The sequence below is a fragment of the Carettochelys insculpta genome, chromosome 1 (assembly GCF_033958435.1).
Source record: "Carettochelys insculpta isolate YL-2023 chromosome 1, ASM3395843v1, whole genome shotgun sequence".
Classification (NCBI taxonomy): domain Eukaryota; kingdom Metazoa; phylum Chordata; order Testudines; family Carettochelyidae; genus Carettochelys; species Carettochelys insculpta.
In genome coordinates, this window is record NC_134137.1 from 364391814 (window position 1) to 364400761 (window position 8948).

General features: G+C 42.7%; 1 pseudogene; it reads right to left on the bottom strand.

Annotated features, from left to right (window-relative positions):
- Nucleotides 1-4157: 4157 nt before the first annotated feature.
- On the bottom strand, nucleotides 4158-4370 carry LOC142007505 (26S proteasome complex subunit SEM1 pseudogene; annotated as a pseudogene).
- Between the last annotated feature and the right edge of the window lie 4578 nt (nucleotides 4371-8948).

The following is an 8948-nucleotide window of genomic DNA, read 5'->3' on the forward strand; positions in this document are numbered from 1 at the left end:
TTGTGTGTTGCTACACACTGTCAACAGAAGTTTTGTCAGGAAAAATCTCGTCCAACAGCGACTTCTGTCGACAGATCACTGTAGTGTAACTATAGCCAAATGTAGCAAGCTGAAGACAAAAGCTGGAGGAACTCCAGGGTCCCTTTGTACTGGAGCTCCATTCTTCTCTTTGTGCAACAGTAGACTGTCACATGAGTAGGTCACCTGTTCAAGTCCTTTTTAAGCAATCAGCCATTGCCTATCTCCTGGACTGCATGGTCACAGACACGTTCCTCAGAAGTCAGGTGATATCCATTAAGTGTCTAAATACTGCTATCCCCTCCCAAGCCATACTCTCACAACAGGGTAGCAACACCTTCTGTTGAGGTCTTCACAAACATTTTTTATACAAGTATATAGACGCTACTTATAACTTCAGCTACAACTATAAAAATGAAGGGCTATGGTAATTTGGCACTTCATAATATGCTAATGAGGCACTACCATGAATATGCAGTGCCTCATTAACATAATGGCAGCTGCTCATGCTTCGAAACTGCTGGTTTCGAAATGCGCACCGTGCATATAACTGGGGATCTTTCAAAACAGCCCTCCTGATTTCAAAAGCCCCCTTCCCAAAACCAGATGACTACACGGGTAGCGTGCATTTCGAAACTGTCAGTTTCAAAGCATGCGTAGCTGCCATTATGCTAATGAGGCACTGCATATTCCTGGAAGCACCTCATTAGCATATTCCAAAATGCTGCATTACCATAGCTCTTCCAAAATGAGAGGCTTGTGTAGCCACAGCCTAAAAATGATGGGTCACAAGCCACCTTGTGGTCAAAGCACTTTGGAGTTATGCATATTTATATTCATGATCAATTTTCCCATAAACAATGGTAGGGGTTGTCAATGATGTATAACGAGATGTATGAAATTAGAAGGCTTTGCCAAAGAAAGACTGAATTATCTATTTTTAACACTGGTATTTAAATCCACTAAAGAGTGTTGAGCTAATTGTAGCATAGGAGTTGTTATGCCATGGAAATTATGAAACATAGCATGGGAGTCACTGTGCTAATACATGTGGTAAAGCATTAAACATCCCCACCAACACCCAAATGCTTCCAGAAGCCTTAGGAGAGTCAAACTGAGCAGAATGCTTGTGGGGTGAAGTTCTGATCAAAACCCTGGATTTTAAGAAGGACTGTTAAGGAACGTAGTGACTTCCTCTTCATGCATTCGTCTCTGCTCTGTTACATTCTCCGTGTAGCGTGTCCCCTCTTACCATAGCTTCTATGTTGAAGCTTGTTGATGAAATACTACTCAGCTCTGATTTGCTGACATCATCTAGGAGGCATTAAATCATTTGGTCTTCTTTGCCTTTGGAGCAGGCATTTGTTTACAGGGTCCTTTTCTTTACAGATTCAAACACTAAAGCTCCTTGAAAAGCCGTCTTTCTTTGGCTCTAGTCAGGAGTCTCTCTTGCCCCCCAAACAAAATTATGTATAAGGGCTTCATGCAAAAAAGTTTCCAAAAATGGGAAATCAAACGTTTATTTTTCAGACTGGATAGGACGTCATAAATTATTTTCTCTTTCCATTTCTTTTCTTAGATTAAACTTAATCTTTTAGATCATCGTGGTGTTTATTACAATTTTTGTTTTGATTTTTCTTTGCTACTTAGCACGTTTTTATAAATCCTTATTCAATCTTGAAAATACAATATTATTATACAATTTACTTTAGCACCAAGTGCACTGCCAAAGTCAGGGCTAGAGCTAACTGAAGTTTTCCAATGAAACATTTTTTCTCCAAAAATACAAATTCATCCAAATTGAAGCAACTGATGAAAGATGGTGAGTTACAGAAAATCTCCAAATTCAAAAATGTTTTGATCACAACACTCCTGTCAATGCAGCCCAGAATCATATTTGCTCTTTTTGCTACGGTGTCACACAGTTGACTCATACTTAGCTTGTGGTCCACTATGACCCCTAGATCCCTTTCTATAGTATTCCATTCCAGGGAGTCACTTTTGTATGCATGCAACTGATTGTTCCTCCATAAGTGGAGTACTTTGCATTTGTCCTTATTGAACTTCATCCTATTTTCCTCAGCTCATTTATCCAGTTTGTCCAGATTAATTTGAATGCTGACCCTATCCTCCAAAGCAGTTGTAACTCCTCCCAGCTTGGTATTATCGGCAAACTTGATAAGTACACTCTCTATACCATTATCTAAATCCTGATGAAGATATTGAACAGAATTGGCCCCAAAACTGAGCCCTGTGAAACTTCCCTTGTTATTTCCTTCAATTATGACTGTGAACCATTAATAACTACTTTCTGTTAATGGTTATCCAACCAGTTATGCACCCATCTGATAGTAGCCCCTTCTAGGTTGCACTTCCCTAATTTATCGATAAGAAGATCATGTGATACTGTATCAAATGCCTTACTAAAGTGCAGGTATACCATGCCTGCCAATTCCTCTTTATCCACATGACTTATTATCCTATCAAAGAAAGCTATCAGGTTCATTTGACATGATTTGTTCTTGACAAATCCATGCTGTTACCACTCATATTATTATCTTCCATATGTTTGAAGATTGCTTAATTATTTGTTCCATCATCTTTCCTGGCACTGAAATTAAGCTGCCTGGTCTGTAATTTCCTGGGCTGTCCTGTCCTTATTTCCCTTTTATAGATGGGCACTGTATTTGCCCTTTTACAGTCTTCTGGAATCTCTCATGACTTCATTGCTTTGTCAGGACTTTGAACAATTGTATATAAGGGAAAGAGCTGAAAGTATTATGTTTCCATGATGGACAAAGTTATTTTGCCATGAAGTCTGCAAAACTCACCAACAATTTATGTGATTTCACCTTACTGACTTAACTGACACTACTTGTTTTCAAAATTATGGCAGATATGCTTATCTGTTTTGCTTTGGTTTTTTTCTCCGTTTGTCGGGGTAGTCTTACAACAAAGACAGTAACATTATAGGTATATTAACTGGATTCCAAGAAAGAGTGAAAAAGTAAGAACCAAGAGTAGTATCTTAAGATCGCTTCTGGGAACCAACATTAAAAAAGGCAAAAATTCTCATTTAAGACAATCGTTTGCTTTCCAGGAAATGCAAGGTACTGAGAGTTTTGACAATGGAAAGTCTATGCATGTCTTTGATTACTATTTTAGCCAACAATATTTTAGCATACTTGGTGCTTGCAAAGTTGCAATCAGGAAGCATTCTTTTTTGTTTGGTTTGGTTTGAGAAGATTTTGCGTTTGCAGTAAAGTGGGAGAGGCCTATCATTGATTATGTGGCTCAGTGGAAATTATCCATATAAGCATTCCAAAGTGATCACAGAGTCAAAGAAGTGAAAGAGTGGAAGGGCCTTAGAGATGTCTTCTAGTCCAGCTCCTCACCCTCAAGGGAGGACTAAGTAATATCTAGAGCAGGGGTAGCAGGGCCTTCCTAAAAGTGGGGGGACAGGAGACTTTTCCTCCTCCATTGCCCTCTTTTGCCACTACTCTTCCCATCAAGCTCAACACTCCTGCAAATCGGAAGCAGAAGAGCTGGAGAACCAGAGATCCTCCACCTTTCTGTTGTGTGCGCGGGGGCCTGATAGCAGTCCCAGGCCCATGTCCTGGTCCACACACAAATATCCCACCTAGAACAGTTCTGTGACTCCCCACAGCTTCCCGTATGGCTTTTACCCTGGCCAACCCCTAACATTCAATCTAAATTGCCCTTGCTGCAATTTAAGCCCATTGTTTCTTGTTCTGTCCTGAGACGTTAATGAGAACATTTTTTCTCCCTCCTTGTAACAGCCTTTTATGTACTTGAAAATTGTTACGTGCCCTACTCGTTCTTCTCTTCTGAAGACTAAACAAACCTTTTTTTTTTATATATATTTTCCCTAGTAGGTCATGCTTTCTAAACCTTTAATCATGTTTATCGTTCTTCTCTGGATTTTCTCCCATTTGTCCACATCTTTCCTGAAATGTAGCACCCAGAACTGAACACAATTGTCCAAAAAATTGTATTTATACAAAATCAAAATAAATCAATGCAAACTGATAACAGACTGAATGTATCATCTCATGTCCCAGCCTGTCTTTTTTTCAACAACCCAATCTACAGTCCAATTATTCCATCTTCATGGTAAACTATGAGGTCTCCTTCTTGTATCCATGCTTTTCCAGTTCAGCTCTGAACTGGTTGGAGAAGTCATCTTCTACATTGTCATCATTCCAATTGTCTTTCCAGACATGTGCAGCTTCATCGTCATCTAAACCAGCACAGTCTTCAGCCAGGAATGCCTTGAACTTGTCATCCTCCTCCAGGAGCCCCAGGTCCACAGGCTGCTTCTTCTCAGACATGATCAGCTTCGAAGTGTGCAGCTACCGCTCTAGCATCTGAATTTGCAAAAATGCATGTTTAATTCTGTGAGGAAAGAAAAGAAATTTCTCAGGAGGAGGACCTGCAACTGTGTGAAATTGTTCTGTTGCAATTCCTGCTACAAAATGCACTGCTGAGCAAGCATTCATCTGGCTACATAGATGGAACAATTATTTGCAAACCACAATGAATCAATAATGTTTCATTATTGGCAGATTTGCATGTTCACAAGAACATTACTGATGAAACAGGAATTCCGAATCTCCTTAATGATTCATTTTGTGGACTAAGCAGTGCCTATGTGTATTTGCTCTTGACTAAGCTTTAAATAAGTCATCTACACACTAATCAGTAATTACTGCTATCTTTGTGTAAACATGAATTAACTAGTATAAATGCTTGATTACATGCCAATTTTGTAATCATTATTTTCTCCTAGCATAATGGCTTCATTAATTTGGTGCAGAAGTTCAGCCGTATGCACCATGCCCATGTGGCAGACACAGTAACAATAGGGTATGAAACAGCAGGATTTGAAAAATGCTTCATTCTACTGGAGTAACGAAAAAAATCCTCACTTGGATGCAAATTCTGTTGGGAGTGAGACATACTGGGATATTCCATGATGCTGCCTGGTACTAAATGGAATCAAAATAAATGAAAACACTGCTTTAAGAACAGTGCTTTATTTACAGACAGTCACAAAGAGAACAAAATTGGAAGAAATTCAAGAGAGCTGATTGTCGTTGCTGATAGTTTCCAACAGCCCGAGGTCCCAAAGATCAGTATGCACAACTTGCAAAGCCACAGACTGTATCCATCAGGGAGTGAAGGATCAGAAAAACAGCCAGGCATGGAGTGTTCTCATTACGAACAGCCACAAGTGCAGGTGTGTTTTCTAATATCAGTTATTTTCCAAAGCTGTTACTTCTATACAGGTTTGGCAATTAACAAATTAAAGTTCATTGTGTAATATATGAAGAGAGTACTAAATAGCTGCTTGAGTTAGTTATGCCGAGTTAATAAGTTTAATTAGTTATGGTGGTTTGTAGGACACCAGGGCTACGTCTACACGTGCAGCCAACATCGAAATAGCTTATTTCGATGTTGCGACATCGAAATAGGCTATTTCGATGAATAACGTCTACACGTCCTCCAGGGCCGGCAACGTCGATGTTCAACTTCGACGTTGCTCAGCCCAACATCGAAATAGGCACAGCGAGGGAACGTCTACACTTCAAAGTAGCACACATCGAAATAGGGACGCCAGGCACAGCTGCAGACAGGGTCACAGGGCGGACTCAACAGCAAGCCGCTCCCTTAAAGGGCCCCTCCCAGACACAGTTGCACTAAACAACACAAGATACACAGAGCTGACAACTGGTTGCAGACCCTGTGCCTGCAGCATAGATCCCCAGCTGCCGCAGAAGCAGCCAGAAGCCCTGGGCTAAGGGCTGCTGCCCACAGTGACCATAGAGCCCCGCAGGGGCTGGAGAGAGAGCATCTCTCAACCCCCCAGCTGATGGCCGCCATGGAGGACCCAGCAATTTCGACGTTGCGGGACGCGGATCGTCTACACTGTCCCTACTTCGACGTTGAACGTCGAAGTAGGGAGCTATTCCTATCTCCTCATGAGGTTAGCGGCTTCGACGTCTCGCCGCCTAACGTCGAAGTTAACTTCAAAATAGCGCCCGACGCGTGTAGACGTGACGGGCGCTATTTCGAAGTTGGTGCCGCTACTTCGAAGTAGCGTGCACGTGTAGACGCAGCCCAGTAGAACATGAAATCAGGGTTTGAGGAGATGCAGAAAGTAAGGCTCTGAAGTAATGAGGTGGCTTTAGTAAGGAAGGAACATCTTGAACTTATAGTTATATACCATCTAATCCCTGTTATCAACAGTGAAAAGAAGCTCACAGTCTTAATATAGTCAAATTAAACTCTCCTACAAATGTCCATGTGCAAATGCAGAAGATATGAGTCAAATTCTGCCCACAGTTACACTATCATACAGATTTAATTCTACCACCAATATCAGTGGTGTTTCTCCAGATGCACACCAGTGTAACTGAGAGCAGAATTTGGCCCTAGCAGCAAGAAGATAATTTTGCAGGCCCACGCTGAGGCTTCACTTGAAAATTAGATCTTGAAGTAACATTTTCATAAGGGATCAGGTTTTTTGGGTACCTCTGTTTTTGGACACCCCCATAGAAACTTTTCAGTTGCAGTTTTCAGCGAGAAGAGGCTCATGACTTTGTTTCAAAATTTTTTGTAGCAGGATATTTTTTAAATAACTTTATCTGAAAAATACCTTCTATATCCCAGCCAGCTCCACCTTTTGGTGATGGGTGATGAGTGTGATCCCGTGGGTCTGGCAATTAGAAAAGAAGTGTTGCTTGTACATGCAATACGGGAACCAGTGAGCAGAGAACCCCTCTTAAATCTGCCCCCTCATCCTCCCTTATTTGTGAAGAGAGTGTCAACAGAGATGCATTACAAACCAGTGGTGATGGAACGCCACTTTGATATATGTGTCTCTAATATGAAAGCTATAGCCGCTCTAGAGATATTAGCAGTTGAACCAATGCAGCTGCACCACTATACACACTCTAACATAGTCATTTGAAGCCAAAGGGAGAGTGCTCTACCACAGAATTAATTACCCCAACCTCTGCAAGTGGTTGTATCTATGCTAGGGGGAGAAGCTCCCCCACCCTTATAGTGCTGTCCATTTAGATGGCACCTAGATGTCACTCAGTGGGGTGCTTTATTCACACACCTGAGTGACATAAATGATAGTGACAGAAGTGGTGGTGTAGACATAGCCTAAGCATGTAGCGTCATCACTGGTCACCATGCACATCTATGCTCTGTATATCTATACTGATGCAACAGTTTCACCATCTAGTTCAGAGAGGTTTTTATATGGAGAAACCCTTTGCCTAGTCAGACATTTTCCAGATAGGTGTTCTCTTTTGTACTGCATTTGACTATTAAGTATACCTGACTTGGCCACACAAATGCAGCACAATTAACTCATCCTAGTCGCTGTAAGCATTGATAAACTGAAATTATTTTGGATGAATAAAATAGTCTGATGTTTTCTAAATCGCTGAGGGAAATCATTGTGGGAGAAGAATGAAAGCATTTTGCATACTTTATTTATATACCTTCAAATTCAGCTTTAACAGTTAATTGCATCATTTTAGTGACTATTTTAAAATATAACTGCAAACTTCTTGTAATGTTTGCCCTTAATCTCCTGCTCTGTTCTCTCAATCTTAACTTCCCCTTAAAATATTTTGTCTGGTGCCTCTTCCTTTCAGGAAAATTTTCTTTATATTCAACATAAATATGCCCTGTCTTGATTGCATCCTCTTACCCCTACTTATAATTCATGCAACATCCTAAGTAATTCCTTCAAGAATGCCTTTGCATTCCTCAGCTATTTATAGTCTGTGTTTACACAGTTAGACAAGCTATATACTGTACATATTTTTCTCTTTTAGTCCAGGGCTAACCTTAGCAGGGGAAACATGTGTGCCTAAATCAGAGGGGCACTGTGGTCAGAGGGGCCCCAAGATGCAAGCAGTGGAGCAAGAGACGATGGACGGGAGCTCAGGACAGTGAAGTGGGAAGCAGTGGACTCAGAGGTAATGAGGAGAGCCCTGGGAGGCAGCAGGGGCCAAGGACCATAAAAGGATGGATGGGGAGGCAGCGGGGGCAGTTGTGATGGAGGAGGATAGGGGATGGCAGCAGAGGCCAGGTGCAATGGAGGGGAATGGGGAGTGACAACAGGGACCAGAAGTAATGGAGTAGGGGGATGGGTGGAGAGCTGGGTGAGGCAACAGGGCCAAAGGGATGGGGGGGATGAATGAGGAGGCAGCCAGAGCCAAACCAGTGGCGGGATGGTTTGGTAGCCCAGAGAGGCAGCAGGACCTGGGCTGTAGGACAGCCAGGCATTTGGTTTTTGACCACAACACCCAGCCAAAATGGGATCCTGGCAACTGTGGTCAGGCCCAGACCATTAAAAGTCCAGTTGGCAGGAGAGTAGGAGCCTGTGGCTAAGCAGGCTGATGCTCCTCACCTGCCCCAGCCCTGAGCAGCTCCTGGGAAGCAGCTGGCAGATCCACGTGGCTCCTAAGCATGTGGGGAGCCAGGGAGGCTCTGCACACTGTTTCTGCCCCAAACACCAGTTCTATAGCTCCCACTGGTCAGAAATCACTGCTTCTCTACCCTCCTAGGAGCTGCAGGGACCTGCTGGCCATTTGCCAGGAGACAGCTTGGATAAGAACTGCCTAGACCCTGAGCCCCCTCCTGTGTCTCAATCTTCCTGTCCCAAGTCTGAACCACTTCCTGCACCCTGGAGCCCCTCCCACACACCAGACATCATCTTCTTCTTATATCTGAAACCCCTCATCCCTGGCCCCTCCTCAGAGCCTCACACTCCCTCATGTGGCCCTCTCCTCTCCCACAGCTCGACCCGGAGCCCCAGCCTGCTGAAAGTTATAGGGTGGGATCTGGGGAACACAATGAGGAAGCAGGGCTTCAGGAAATAGGGT